Source organism: Xyrauchen texanus, chromosome 5 (genome assembly GCF_025860055.1).
Source record: "Xyrauchen texanus isolate HMW12.3.18 chromosome 5, RBS_HiC_50CHRs, whole genome shotgun sequence".
NCBI lineage: Eukaryota > Metazoa > Chordata > Actinopteri > Cypriniformes > Catostomidae > Xyrauchen > Xyrauchen texanus.
Window position 1 is genome coordinate 13,537,294 of NC_068280.1, and position 16,616 is coordinate 13,553,909.

Below are 16,616 nucleotides of genomic sequence, written 5' to 3' on the forward strand. Positions count from 1 at the left end.
TTGCACTGCTCGTGCTAGTGCTACTCCTGCCAACAAGACAAATAAACTGATAGAATGTTTGCATTGATGCGTCCAGTTTAGACAGCCTCAACGTGTTGTGACATGACATCGCCCATGTCTGGTGTAGACAGGGTGTTACTGTTATTGGTTCACGTCATCAGTGGGTGTATCCCAGTGCTCCATCTTCTTTGAAGCCAACATAATTTGCGGTTGATTTTTTCACTCAGTCGAGATGAACCATGAGTTACCAAGCTGGTGCAAACTTAACTACATCTGTATAATTCTTTGCGTAGAGACATTTTCCAAGAACATGTCATGTAACTTCTGTTAGATTAAGTCTACAATCGTATATAAAATTAAATAACAGATGGTAACCATAGCGTATTTTAGTCATGCACTGTATAATGTGTCAATGTCAGCATTGATGCTATGAATGCAGAATGTAAATATAACTAATTACATAATCTACTATATATACAGTATATAAAAAGGCCACATATCAAGGTCCAAGTAGATTAGATGGTAAGAGAACAATCAGTTCTCATAGACAGTGTGTTGAATGCAGGAGAATTGGGCAAGAGTAAAGACCTGAGCAGCTTTAACAAGGGCCAAATTGTTTTGGACAGATGACTAGGTCAGAGCATCTCTGAAATGGCATGGCTTGTGGTGTGCTCCCAGTCAGTAGTGGTAAGGACCTATAGACAGTGGTCCGAGGATGGTCAAACCACAAAGGTTTGTTGGGCGATGCATAAGGGCAACGAAGGCTAACCCAACTAGTCCGAACCGACAGAAGTTCTACTGTGGTACAAATCATAGAACATTTTAATGATGGTTATAAGAGGAATTTGTCACAACACACAGAGCATTGCACCCTGCTGCGTAGCCACAGACCGGTCAGAGTGCCCATGATGACCCCTGTCCACCATCGAAAGCACCACCAATGGGCATGCGAGCATCGGACCTGGACATTGGAGCACTGGAAGAAGATCACCTGGTCCGATGAGTCCCATTTTCTTTTACATAACATAAACGGCCGTGTATCTATGCACCATTTAACTGGGGAAGTGATTGCACCAGGATGCACAGTGGGAAGATGACATGCCGGTAGAGGGAGTGTGAAGTTTTGGGCAATGTTCTGCTGGGAAACCCTGGGTCTGGCCATTCATGTGGATGTCAATTTGACACGTGCCACCAACCTAAACATTGTTGCAGACCAGGTACACCCCTTCATGACAATGGTATTCCCTCATCTTTTAGCAGGATAATGCGCCCTGCCACACTTGCACATATTGTTCAGGAATGATTTGAGGAACATGATGAAGAGTTCAAGGTTTTTCCCTGGTCTCCAAATTCCCCAGAACTTTTTATCACAAATGCATTAAAACAGCTTATTTTGCTGATTTCATGTGTATTCTGTCATATAATAAAGCATGTAGTAATTAATAACACAATTCCATGTCACATTGGTTAATGTTTAACATTAGGGCAGACTGGTTCTTAGGTGCACGACTGTAGTTCCAACTTCGGCCTCTGGTGTCTGGAAATTTGGAAAGAACAGACTGATTCTAGCAGACAAATCATTCAACCTTATGCCACCGATTTTATCTAGCTTAACCAGCAACACTTCTGTGGACAACCATCTTCACAAGAAAGAGCATGCTGGTAAAAAATATGACTATGCTGGTCCACCCGCTAAACCAGCAACCAGCATAATTCAGCCTGACCCTGCATGGACAATCAAGCTGGTGTATGCTGGTCATTTCAGCAAGGTCAGTTGTCTCATTTTGTCTCCTCCATAGTTACTTTTTGAAGAGGAACTTGCATGTGAGAGCAGTTTTACAACACCCCCTAAATCATATTCTGCACATGCAAATTAGTCACTAATTTGTCTTTATTTAAGAATTTAATAATGAACACACACACACACACACACACACACACACACACAACACACACAAATAAACATACATATTATACCATATACAACTTTGTTAAATGTCATTTAGTATACACATTGACAGAAATCATCAGTCTAGACATTCGAAAATATGGAAAACCAAAAGTGACTTCTCATTAGGAACATCCTCCAGTTCCATCTATAAATACTGTGAAACATTCCCAGGGGTTAACCCAAAAGTTTATTTAATTTCAAAACGAAGGTAAATTATAGCCCAAAAGATTTGTATTACTCTTTCACAAAGCGTGCTCAGCACATGCAAATATTTTCATTATAATAATTTCATAAAGATACTGTGGCGGAACGACCCACCCATCCCTCTCATCATCGTCGCTCCGCCTCTTAGGGTCATCCTTCACCCAGGCTCACGACGGGAGTTGGGCAGGAGAGCTAGAAGAGGTACATAGTTAATAAGCCTCGTTCTGACCATGGTGGATGAAGCACACATGGTGTGAATAATGCTTCATCACCGCTGTCTTTAAAACGCAGAGCACACCTCTTCTTTGGGAGCCAACTTCAAATCTGCAGGCACTTTTGTGGGCAGAGATGGCATAGTTGGGCACCAACCGTGACGTCCCTCTTACTCTCGTTCTGTGGTTAGATGGAAAGTCTGGAGTGGGACGGAGAAAACACGAGGATCACCTCCTAGCCACAGCAAATGGTAAGTGGCAGTGGTGGATGAAGCACACCTGGTGTGAATAATGCTTCATCGCCACTGTCTCTAAAACGCAGAGCGCACCTCTTATCAGAGAACCAGCTTCAAATCTCCATGTGTGCACACACTGGCATCCTTGCACGCCTAGGACCAGAGTGGGGAGGGTTTGGCCGAATTAGATGCGTCGCCGGACCCGCTCGTTGGACCCCTGGCTTGAGTTAGATATGTTGCCAGGGGAGAACAGCACGCGGATGGCAACTGATCCAGAGCAATTGTGGACACGTTTTAATTTGTGGGGGGATTTTAATGTGAGCAGAGTGTGTTTGTGTGTGTGTCGTGACTGCAACTTTCCATTTACTCAAGTGATTGACTAATCATAAGGGTTTTTCACTTATCAGTTACCGTGGCACTGTCTTTTTGGTTTTTACATGTACATCTAAATAAGAAATGTATGGGACAAATTGTTTTGCACATAGATTATGCGTGAATATATTGTGAGTAAATTAATAGGTGTGAGTGACTCTGTGTCTTTCTTCGAGTCATTCTTCCTGTACAATTCATTAATGGAATAAGCTTTAAAATATTTAACAGATCCCTGTTGGTCTAAGTATGTGTGACAGTGTGTGTTGTGGGTTTAGTCACATATTTTGACTATATGGCGCATCTTTTGACTTGATTTAGATTTATTAATCTCAAAATATTTGGTTTGAATACAGCAATACTTCAAATAAAGACATTAAAGACAATACCTCTTCTCTGGCATTGTCACACACATCTGCTGTTCTTCAACACCTTGTACCCTTCATCATGTTCCTCAAACCATTCCCGAACAATATGTGCAGTGTGGCAGGGCGCATTATCCTGCTGAAAGAGGCCACAGCCATCAGGGTATATCATTGCCATTAAGGAGTGTACCTGGTCTGCAACAATGTTTTTATAGGTGGCAGGTGTTAGATTGATGTCCACATGAATGGCCGGACCCAGGGTTTCCCAGCAAAACATTGCCCAGAGCATCACACTCCCTCCACCGGCTTGTCATCTTCCAACAGTACATCCAGGTGCCATCACTTTTCCAGGTAAACGGCACACATGTACACGGCCGTCCACATGATTTAATATCAAATGGAACGCATCGGACCAGGCGACCTTCTTACACTGCTCCAAGGTCCTGTTCCAACACTCATGTGGCCATTGCAGGCGTATTCGATGGTGGACAGGATTCATCATGGGCACTCTGACCGGTCTGCGGTTACACAGCACAATACGCAGCAGGGTGCGATGCACTGTGTATTGTGACACATTCCTCCTGTAACCATCATTAAAATGTTCTTTAACTTGTGCCACAGTAGAACTTCTGTCGGTTCAGACCAGACGGGATAGCCTTCGTTGCCCTCGCGCATCGATGAGCCTTGAGTTTAATAACACCCTGTCAACGGTTTGTGGTATGTCCCTCCTTGGACCTTTGTCAGTAGGTACTCACCACTGCTGATCAGAAGCTCTGACCCAGTCATCTGGCCATAACAATTTGGCCCTTGTCAAAGTCACTCAGGTCTTTACACTTGCCCATTTCTTCTGCATTCAACATGTTGACTATGAGAACTGATTGTTCTCTTACCATCTAATCTACCCAGACCTTGACACATGGCCTTGTTAGGAGATGATCAACATTATTCGCTTCAACTGTGAGTGGTCATAATGCTTTGGCTCATCAGTGTGTAGGGCCTATTGAAGAATTTGAATCATTCCAACTTCAACAATATTATAGGATTGATAAATTATTAGTCTTGTCATTTGACATGATTTTCCACTTTGAACTCCACATTAAAAGCGCTTTTAGAAGAACATCTCTTTTTTCTTTTAGAGCTGGCACTGTCCATGTAATGATACTTGTCTGGAACATGATGTCAGGGAAATGCTGATGCTTTACTCCAATGGTTTTTATGAATGTGGGTTATCACAATTCCCATCTGGGTTTGTTTTGTACAATATATTACGGTTAAGAGGTCCTTTCGCCATTACTTGTTCATTGACACAAAATATCCATTCTGTGTGTGTTTCAGGTGTGTAAATCAGTGTCATGACCCCAGACTCAGCGTAAAGGTTTCACCCTTTTCCAACCAGGTCTGTGTCTAAAAGGTAACCATCCAGATGTTAAAGTCTCATGAGAGCCACACATGCTGTTACTAAGGTTAGGTTTAGATTTAGTCCCATATAAAAAAAAACTAGAGTTCTGGGAAACTAGCTGTAAACTTGCCAAAAATTTTCAGCAAATTTCCCTATCATTATTTTCATATGCAAATGAGCTTAAGACGTTTGCAGCTCTTCACAGTTAGTGATGAACCTGTAGCAAACCTTTGGCAACAATGGACAATTTGCTGCAATTTGCCGCAAAACTCATTTGCGTGTGAAAATGATCAGTGGCAAATTTGCCATAACCTCTTGATTTTGGGTGGTAGTGTATGTTTAGGGGTAGGTGTAGAGCAGGGGTGGGGAACCTTTTCTCCATTAAGGGCCATTTGAGTATTTACAAAATTATTCACGGGCCATACAATTGCATGCAATTTCTGATTGTGGGTTGAAATTAATGTATGCATTCTGTTACATGCTCACACAAACACTAAATGGTCTGTCTATTATACAATATTTTGTGTTGTTATTTTTAAACGTTATTTGAAAGTAATGTTTTTCAGGTTAATTGAATCAATGTCATTTTTTGCTTTTCAAATTATTTCTCAAATGGCCTCGCGGGCTGGGTAAAATGGTCTCGCGGGCCTTATATGGCCCTGAGGCCTGACGTTCCCCACCCCTGGTGTAGAGTTTCTGGAGAACTCCAAATAAACACATGCGGCTCTCGTGAGACTTTAGGAAAATGGGAGGTTACTTTCTAAACATGGCCTCCAACCAGTGTTTCAGCACTAACATGGAGCTGAATAAAATGTCATTCAAAATTACAATTGGTAAATGTGTTAATTGCGATTATGAAAAATGTATGCGTTAAACATTTAAATTAATTGCATGTGTTAACGCATTCATTTCTACAGCTAGTAAAATAATGCTTAGTCATTGGTGTCCCTGAAAATAAAGTAGTCATATCTCAGCATGACTAGGCAAAAGTACTAGTCAAGGTACAAAACACTAATCAAGGACTGAGTGGATAAACAAACACTGAGGTCATGTTCTTGTAAACTGTTTGCCTATGTTATGTACATCTACATGTAATACCATCAACTCAGACACCTAGAGAAACAGTTACATCTCTGTGAGCACCTGGTGTACACAAAATACCTGGTTGCTACATAACAATACTAATTGCACCAGAACCACCAAACTGTTATTAGTGGTTTGGACAGTTATTACTGCGATTGCATACATCACTGTGATGTGTACTGTACAAGAAAACAAAGTTGTCAAACTCTATGTGATTTTGTACAGGCTTTCAAAATTAGGTTTTCATTACTCTTCATTAAAATTTGTGTAAGTACTTGGCATAGAGCTCCATTTGTGATTTGGGAAGCTCTTGTTTTGACCCTTCTATCACAGAGTTTTAAGCATGAAGGAGTTTATAGCATACTGCATGCCAATTAAATTTACATATGGACAGTGGGACCGGGAACTGTTCCATGCATCTCATTTTCTTTAATTAGTATGATTAGCACAAGCATGCCTGAGTTCTTTTGTCAAGATGACAAAAAGATGCATAAATCTGTTCTTTTGGGGGGAAAAAGGAATGCCTCAGTTTTAGTGATTCGGGGAAAGGTTGTCTATCCACTGTTAATCAAACCATGGTAAATACCCTAGACAGATAAAGCAGAGCTCATTGTCTCATGTGAGCTGTCTTTGTTACACTGTTGCCTTTTATGGAGTACGTCCTTTTCCCTGCTGTACATGATGATTGTACAAGAACTGCAAACTCGGGAAGATATCCTGATCTTTAGTAAGAATATACAGTATAGAATATACATTCTTCATATGTTCTTCAACTTAAGCGGCATTGTAAGGCCTTGTATTTGCTTTATAATATAATTGAAGAACTTTTTAAGGAATGGTTTAAATAATCTAGAGTTGTGGTGAAAGTAAATGCAGCATTTTTAATGAAAGTCTTCTTAGGTACAGAACTTTCTAATGTCATGTGACTTAATGCTATGAAGGTTCATACACCGTATGGCCTGTGTGGCCTAATTGTCTCCAGAGTCTTTGTAATTAAAATGCATGTGACCAACAGCACACCACAGTAATACAAAGAAGAAATACAATAAAGATTAGTTAACCTTAGTTGTGGTGATAAGTCAATCATATATCACTTTGGTTTCATATGAAAAACAGAAAAATAGAGAGCTCAAAAGAGCACTTGCTAATCCTTTGCTTGCCTCGTTCTTCTGCAGTCTGCTCTTCTGTCGCTGGTTCTTCAGCCAAGATCCTTGAGCAGAGTAATGTGTATTGAAGAGCTGGTTTGCTGTTCTTAGCTGGTCTCCCAGTCTAGTCAGACTGGTCTGTTGGCTGGTTCTAGAGGGGTTTTGGGCTCTTTTCAGCTGGTCAGGATGGGAGACTAGCTGGCCTCCCAGCTTAACCAGTCGAGCACCAGCTTGTGCATGCTCGTAGAACCAACTAGACTGGCTTGACCAGGCTGGGAATCTGGCTTAAACAGCTAAGACCAGCAAACCAGCTAAGGCTTGTTTAAGTTGTTTTTTCTCCCCAGCAAAGAATATACTGCATTGAAATCTTTACTATGCATTGCACTTGATTGTAAGACCTATACAAAGTGTCATTAAGTCGAGATAGAGCACACGTTGTGCTTTAAATGAAGGTTGATGCTGAAGGATTTTCTCAGTGGAATGATGAGAGGCAGAGCAGACAGACTGCAGTCATGATTGTGCAGAAATGACACCCACACACCTCCCTCTCTCTGTATGTGAAGAGACTGAGAGCATTTCCACTGATCCACGGCACGCCACAATGACAGCTCACCTGCCAGGGCTTTTCTGCTCTCTTTCGCATCTCCTCAGCGCTCATGTTTATGTCTTCTTTTCTCCTCCAACCTCTTGTCCTCAAAACTCTCATTAATTCTTCTTCTTGAGCGATCAGATCCTTTTTTTAATACCAAGGGAATGAGTCAGAGATCCCCCACGCTCCTAACACACACACTGACACTCTTACAAAAATGTCAATTACAACACACCGGAAGTCACGTATCCAGCGCGGAGCTGCCTGCAAAAAGCACACACACACACACCTCCTACTCAGTGGAGATATGTATTTATATATACAAATACCCATATACAACAACTCCTGTCAAACTATTTTGCTACTCATGGCTAGTCCTCTACAACATATAAACATATAAAAATATTCAGTATGCAATTCCACTTTAACCCCTGTAGAGAAAAAGAGAGCGAGCAAAACACCAAAACAAACAGCTAGAATGTTGTCATCCACCCCCTCTTGTCTCTGCTCCATCTCTCTCTTTCTCTCTCTTCATGGATAGTCAATCTATCAGCTCCGCTGGTTCTGTTTATTGGCGCTCTAATGGATGGGTGACCACATTAAATATTTACAATGTCTCACATCATCCCAATATCATAGCAAATGGGGACTGTACAACCTCTGACTTTCTCCAATTTTATGGCCCCTTAAAAACACATATTTTCCTTTTGCATGTTTATTATGTGTTATTGGCATGACTATTTATCAAGTTCATTGTTTATTCTGTCATTAGCATTGATTTGTCAGGAATAAAGAAAGATTGACAAAGCAAGTTAGGACAAGCCAATGAGAGAATCCTATGTAACAAGTCAGAGATTTAATAAAAAACCTTTAGCTTATAAGAGACTCAAGAATAGGCAAATGGATTATGAACAGCTCCTGATAACCCATTTGAGGTTGTTTAATAAGCTCTGCCTTCAAAGAAAAACATAACTCCTCTATTTCTACATTTTACCCTTATAATGAATTACTGTAGTATACGTTTGAAACAAAGTGTTTTTTTTAAGTTTATGACTTCAATTACATTACAGTAATTGCGATTTTTGCTTCTTTTTTAAATAAATGAGTTTCAAGTTTAAATTATTATTATTATCATTATTATTATTATTATTATTTGGTTATGAACATTATGCCACAAATGCTGTCGATTGAAATGAACTTGTATTGAACCTGGAACATTCCTTTAGAATCTAAAGGAATGTTCCAGGTTCAATACAAGTTCATTTCAATCGACAGCATTTGTGGCATAATGTTCATAACCAAAAGTTTAGATCCATTGGTGGAGGACACTGGGTAAGGACTGTAACGGGGTAAGGGTTGAGATGGGTTCTCGTTCTCGCTCACTCAAGCTGGCACCTCTGTCTGGTCTTTATCCCCCTCCCGGCTGATTAGCCGATTTCAGGGCCAGCCGTGTGTCCACACAGCCTGGCACCGCCCTCCTTGTCACAAGGACATTTTAGAAAGGTTAGATGTTTGACAAACCTATGCATTTGTTTACATACAATACAGTTCATTACTGTGAATCAAGTAAAACAAAACAAATAACAAAAAAGAAAAAGTGTTCCACATATAAAATAAAGGGCAGTTCAATACCAACTAGCCTGATAGTTGCAGTATGAACATTCTAGAAAGTACAGAAAGTCTCAAACCTGGGTGAACAAGCTATTTAATTTCTTAGAAGTTTCAAAGCAATATTGATTTTCTCCCAAGAATTGTTATAATTTCACGAAAAATAAACATATGGTTCCTGGCCATCTCATATTATTCTTCATCAACAGGAAGTACACAAAATCTGTTCATGGAGAGCTCTACACAGACAAACACTAGATAATATGTGATCTCATCTTCAACAAAGTCACAAGTATTGACAAAGCACAATGTGCTTAAGCTAACAACACTCAAACAATTATAATCTTCCATGTCTTTAACACATCCCATTATCAATTCACTGTGCTGTGGAAAAACTAAGTGAACCCCTAAGCTAAAGACTTCAACAAAAGCTAATTAGACTCCAAATCCAATTAATGAAATAAGATTTGAGGTGAGGGTTAGAGCTACTTTGACTTATAAAAAGCACTCAAACATTTTGAGTTTGCTATTAACAAGAAGCATCTGCTGACGTGGATCATGCCTAACAAAAAAAAGATCTCAGAAGGCTTACGATCAAGAAGTGTTTCTCGAAGAGCTTAGATATTCATCTGTCCACAGGTAGACAAATTGTCTATAAATGGAGACGATTTAGTACTGTGGCTGCTCTCTTTAGAAGTGGCCGTCCAGCCAAGATGACTCAAAGGGCACACTGCAGAATGCTCAATGAGGTTAAAAAAAAAAAAAGAACCCTACAGTAACAGCTAAAGACTGAAAAACATTAAACAGGCATGATGTCCATGGCAGGACACCATGAAGGAAGCCGCTGCTTTCCAACACAAACATTGCTGCAAACCTGAAGTTTGCCAAACACCACCTTGACACTCCACAACGCTACTGGGAAAATACTTTGTGGACTGATGAAACTAAGGTTGAATTATTTGTGAAGAATATGCAGCACTATGTATGGCGTATAAGGGCACCTCAGTACCCCACAGTGGAGTATGGTGGAAGGAGCATCATGATTTGGGGCTGCTTTGGGTCCTGGTGCTCTATCATTGAGGGAAACATTTATTCCTAGGAGGTCTTGGTAAACCTCTCAATATATATAATATAACAATACAACTAATTTTATCAAAGAAAGAAAAAAAAAGACAGACAGTCTAGCACACTTAATCACATACAATTTAAACAGAAGAAAGTGTGATCTTGTTGGCCCAGAGAAACAGTTTGAAGCATTGTAATTGTAATATAGGGTTCTCACAAACTTTGACTATATCTGTATATAAGAGAAAGAGAGAGAGAGAGCGAGAGAGAGAGAGAGAGAGAGAGAGAGAGAGAGAGAGAGAGACTGTTTTAGAATCACTGTTCTTTTTTCCTTGTCATTATCTGTTTTGTGTATTAATGCTTTGGCAATACTGTACAGAGAATCATGCCAATAAAGTACTTTTAAATTGAAATTAATTGAGAGTGAGGGAAAGAGAGAGTGTAACAGTGTAAGAATGTGTGTGTTTGCAACTCATTTTAGCCACACTCAGCAAACCAGACTGGGCAGCAGCACTTTTTCTCAATTACTCACACACCTACACAATGGCCAGTTTCCTTATCATCATTTACAGACTGCAGCCAATGCTTTAGGGCCTCACTTGATACTGTTTTGGGTCAATGTTAAAGACCCTCTGCATACACACAAACTCATATTTGCTCCAGGATACCTTGTCACTGAACATAAAAACGCATGGAAGTGTACACAAAGTATGCTCGGAAACGCACATTTCCTGTACAAGAGCCCGTCCAATTTTTTAGCCATCTTGGTTTCCGGGAGTATTTTTTTCCCATTCGTTTTTTAAAGAATTTATAAAATCCTTCATAAAAGAGTTTTAAGCCATGAACCAAACAAACCAGGTGAATAACAACATTACAAACTTTGGTTTGAAACTAAAAGATATTTGAGAATCGGACAAAAAGACAAATGTACAAGACTTACATCTTTCATGAGGGCATGAACTACAATCTAATGAAGCATTGTGAATGATGCAATTGAATTAAAAACGATGGAAAAATACAAAACTGTTAATTAAGTCTTGTTGATTATACATAAAGGAACAATGTACTCTATTTGAATTTTATTGCAAAATATTAATACATTTTCAAATTTACAAGTACATTAAACACAATCTCTAAACAATGAACATGAAATAACATGAAGTGATGGCTACAAAAGAGGCATACACCATTGATTAACAACCTCGGAGCTACTGGTAGGTCTGTCATTAAAGGTTTATCAGTTATTGTTAAAAATCTATTTGCTTATGGAGAAAAAGAATAGGAATTTAATTTCAAAAACCCAACAGTTGCAAAATACAAATTGTGTTTCTCAATGCTAAGAATGCAGAGTCTTGCCAAGCTACATTGGAAGAACAAATTCAGGAACACAGGAGGATGTAGAACGTATCTATTGCAAATTTTGAGATGTGCTGCGATCTTCGTGTTGTGCAGTTAACCGTCACAGCACATTTGTAGCCAGTGAGAGAACTACTGTCATTATCAGACCAGTGACAATATTATTATCATCACACCAGTGACGTTCTTCAGGACTCGTTAAAAGAATAAAGTCTGTTAACACTCGTTTCCTCCATGTGTTTATTTCTTAAACAGAGTATGACGACTCTCACAAGCTGTCAGACATTTGCGAGCTTATAGTGGGTAACCCTTGATGGGAAAAACAATAAATGTCCTTCGTCTGCCACCGTAGTGCCATAATGACTTCTGGGACTTCAAATAGGTTCTTGTGCACAAGTCACCATCTGACACATCCTTGATATTCAGCCTGATCAAGGACACATCCAAGTAATTTCATGCATTCTCGCCTTGCATCTGAAACCATGTACTGTCACAGTATTGCTGCCTTCATGTGCTATCTGAATTATCCCAGTTTCCCAGTCGTAATCACGACTTGAATGGTCATTCATGTGCAACTTCCGAGTGGGAAGCTCGTATTTACAATAGTTCTGATAGCAAGTGAAGCTTTTGATGAAGGACACACTTTTAGGCTAGTAAAACTGTACGTTCTTTAGGTACCCATGTGAGTATAATTAATAGATTTTGGACATACTTCATGAGGGGACGTTGACCCGTGACTCGAATATAAGACACATAACAGTCACTGGGTCTACGCCAGCTTACCTAAAATCATTCCTGCAGAGCTACATTTCCACCAGAAGGCTGCGGTCTGCAATTGAGCAGTGCCTTGTGGTACCAACACAAAGAGGCACCAAATCATTTTCTTGGACTTTCGACACCACTGTATCTTGATGGTGGAATGACCTTCCCAAATCCATCCATGAATCAGACCCCTGCTCTGTCTTCAAAATATAACTCTATTGTGAGCACTTGACCATACACTCAACGAAAGAAACAAACAAAAAAAATTTTATCTGTCTTGGCTAGTACCTTTCAAATGCAATTTAAACTTTGTAATGCTGCACTTTTCATGCTACTCTTCTTAAGATGAATTGCTTATGCTGTATTCTTCCTCATTTTGTAAGTCAGTTTGGATAAAAATGTCTGCTAAATGAATAAATGTAAATGTAAGAAAAACAACAGCGAAAATAATCTGCTCAGGTTTTGTTAAACAAGCACCATTTAATCAAAACTTTCTTGCTATATTGCACTTATAGTTGAAAAGAGCTGCCCACCTCTTGGTTCACTATCAATCTTTTAAATCCAGCGTTTTGAGCACGAGGTCTCTTGAGCTCCCGAGGGATTATGGGATTGTTAACTGTCCAGTTGATCCACACTTCAAAATTATGCCTGAAATAGTATGTCATCTGGGTATTTTTCGCTTACTGCTTCATGAATACTGAGGATTCGGACAACTCCATTGGTATACTATATAGTAGGGAAGTATGGATATATGTGTCATGTTTAGATGTGTTTTTGTTCATGTTTTGATTCCATGTCTTTTATTTTGAAAAGTTAAGTTCCCCATGTCATGTATTTAAGCCCTCATGTTCACCATTGTCCTTGGTCTAGTATTGAATGTGAATGTAATTTTGTTCAGCCATGTTCAGGTTTTGTTTTAAAATCAAGTCAAGTCAAGTCTAGTTTATGTTTTGTTTTTTGGTTTCAGCGGCTGCCTGCCACGGCCAACAAGCCAACGCCCACGCCTGCCACATCCAAAGAGCCCACGCCTGCCACAACCAATGAGCCAATGCCCACGCCTGCCAAAGCCAACAAGCCAATGCCCACACCTGCCACGGCCAACAAGCTGGAAGCCTCATCCATCCCAGAGCCAGCATTTCCTGCCTCCTCTGTCCCAGAGCCTGCATTTCCAACTTCGTCCTCACGGAGGAGGAGGAGGAGGAGAAGGAGGAGAAGGGATTTCGTCTCTGAGTCTCAGCCTGGGTTAATGACCACAGAGGTTGTTCCCGAGACTCTGTCCATGCCCACGACCACAGAGGTCGCTCCCGAGACTCTGTCCATGCCCACGACCACAGAGGTCATTCCCGAGACTCTGTTCACACCCACGTCATTCCCGAGTCTCAGTCCTCGGAGGTCGTTTCCAAGTCTCTGCCCGTGTTCACGACCACGGAGGTAGTTTCCAAGTGTCTGCCAGTGTTCACGACCGGAGGTCGTTTCCAAGTCTCTGTACAGGCCCACAACCACTGAGGTCTTTTCCCACTCAATTAGGACACTTAGTTTCGAGCCTTCCATGACTTGGCCCCACGTCATGGCCGTCGAGCCCGAGTTCCACGTCATGGCCGTCGAGCCCGAGTTCCACGTCATGGCAGCCACGCCAGAGTCAATGCCATGTCACAGCCACGCCTCAGCCTGCTCCATGTCAGAGCCACGCCTCAGCCTCCTCCATGCCATGTCACAGCCATGTCTCAGCCTGCTCCATGTCAGAGCCACACCTCAGCCTGCTCCATGCCATGTCACAGCCACACCTCAGCCTGCTCAATGCCATGTCACAGCCGAACCCCAGTCTGCTCCATGTCATGTCATAAGCAAGCCTCTGCTCCAGGCCCACCACTGCCCCATGCTTCAGGCCCACCTCTGCTCTACCTTGGTCTTCAGCAACATCTGTTCTGCTGCTCAAGCTTCTCATGGCGTTTCCCTCCATGTTCATGTGTCTTGTTTTCATTGGTTTATTGTTTCATTAGGTTGTTATTAGTTCAAGTTTGTCATTGGTTTAGTTTAATTGTCTTGTTATATTGTTTAGTGTTCTGTTTGATCATTGGTTTATGTTCCCTCATGTCATGTATTGAATGTGTATGTGAATGTAACTTTGTTTTGTTTAGCAAAGCCATGTTCATGTTTTGTTTTATAGTAAAGCTAAATCAAGTCTAGTTTGTTTTGTTTCTGGATTTCACTTTTCTTAATAAACTGCACTTGGGTACAAGTGGGAACTTGCATTCTTGAGTGTAATTGAACTATAACAGTAAATGAAGTCAAATGAGTCCACTACATTGTAAGAACACATAAGAACGTACATTGAGAAAAAGCCAAAATCTCAAAGGATATAGCTCTGAAAATGGACAGGAGCTCCTAACCACCAGCAAAGATATAGATTGCAACAGTGCCTGCCCACTTATTCAGCCATCTGGGTTCCAGAAATATTTTCTCCATTCGTTTTTTCCCCATATACTTTTCATAAAATTCTTCATAAATAAGTTGAATCCATGAACCAAACCAACCAGCTCTGAGGTAAATCTCAACATCACAAACTTTTTTTTGAGGCAAAAAAATATTTGCAAATCAGACAAAAAGACAAAGTTACAAACAGATGTTTGTATTAATGTACCACATTTACTCCATTACATTTACTTGAGTAACGATTTGGAAAAAACGTTGAAAAGTCAATTTCGAATTAATTTTTTTAACTTTTACTTTGTTACAAAGGGCGGCGTTCCTGTCGTTACATATCTGTGTTTAATTTTAATTAATGCGTAATTTATTGAGAGATAATCGAATGGGACTTTTATGACAGCGGAAGTTCACACAGCTGCGTGTGCTGTCACAGTCACTTAAGCCGAGTCTATCACTGCTGATGCATCATGCTCTTCAAACTAAGCGAAACACTTAAAAACATAATAGTTTCGTCATGCAACACAATTTTACACCAAGTCAAGTAGACATTTCAAGATTAAAATTGCAGCGCCAACTTAAGCATTAAATATAATGACATGCGTGTTGAAGTGGAACTGAAATTGTGAAAACACCACCATCATGACTCAAGTTCAACTTGTCTAAATTATTATTTAGAAAAGATATTTAAGTTTCAACGTCGAACGAAGTATGTTATAACTGCAATATTCAGATTTTCGTAAGAGTTTGCAGTTTATAAGTGCAATATGTGTTTTGAAATGCAATTGGTGAACGCTACCATGGGTCCTGTGTCGTGCTGACAGTGAATCATCCTGAGACCATCCATGCGGAGTTGCTTTTCATCCAAGGGAGTGGGCTCTCTCACAATTCTGCCCAAAAACACTGCCATAAATAACGGTATCAAAACGTCCCAATGATCCAGGAGCAATTTGGTGATGATTCGTGCATTTTCCAGCATGATGGAGCACCATGTCACAAGGCAAGAGTGATAATGAAGTGGCTCGGAGATCATTACATTGAAATTTTGGAACCGTGGCCAGTCAACTCCCCGGATCTTAATCCCATAGAGAACCTGTGGTCAATCCTCAAAAGGCGAGTGGACAAGCAGAAGCCAACAAATTGTGATCAACTCCGAGCATTATTAAGGCAAGAATTGATCACCATCAGTCAAGATTTGGCCCAGAAGCTGATATCCTGCATTCCAGTGCGAATTGCAGAGGTTATGAAGAACAAGGGTCAACGCTGTAAATATTGACTCTTTGCATATATTGAATGTTTTTGCCAATAAAAGCCTTTAAAACTCATGAAATGCTTATCATTGTTTTGCAGTATACAGTAGAAACATGTGAAAAAATAATTTACAAATACTGAAGCAGCAAACTTTGCAAAACACAAAATTGATGTCACTGCCAATACTTATGGCTACGGCTGTACATTGATACACTGGCAGCCAAAAGTTTGGAATAATATACAGATTTTGCTGTTTTGGAAGGAAATAGGTACTTTCACTCACCAAAGTTGCATTCAACAGATCACAAAAGTATAGTCACTTATGTAATAAAACAGCACCATTACTATTTGAAATTTTTTATCAAATCTAGACAGGCCCCATTTCTATCACTCAACACTTTATCCTTGAGTAATCATGCTAAATTGCCAATTTGATAATAAAAAATCACTTGCCATTATACCAAACACAGTTGAAAGCTATTTAGTTCATTAAATTAAGCTTAATATTGTCTTTGTGTTTGTTTTTGAGTTGCCACAGTATGCAATAGACTGGCATGTCTTAATGTCAATATTAAATTAAAAATGCAAAAAGAAACT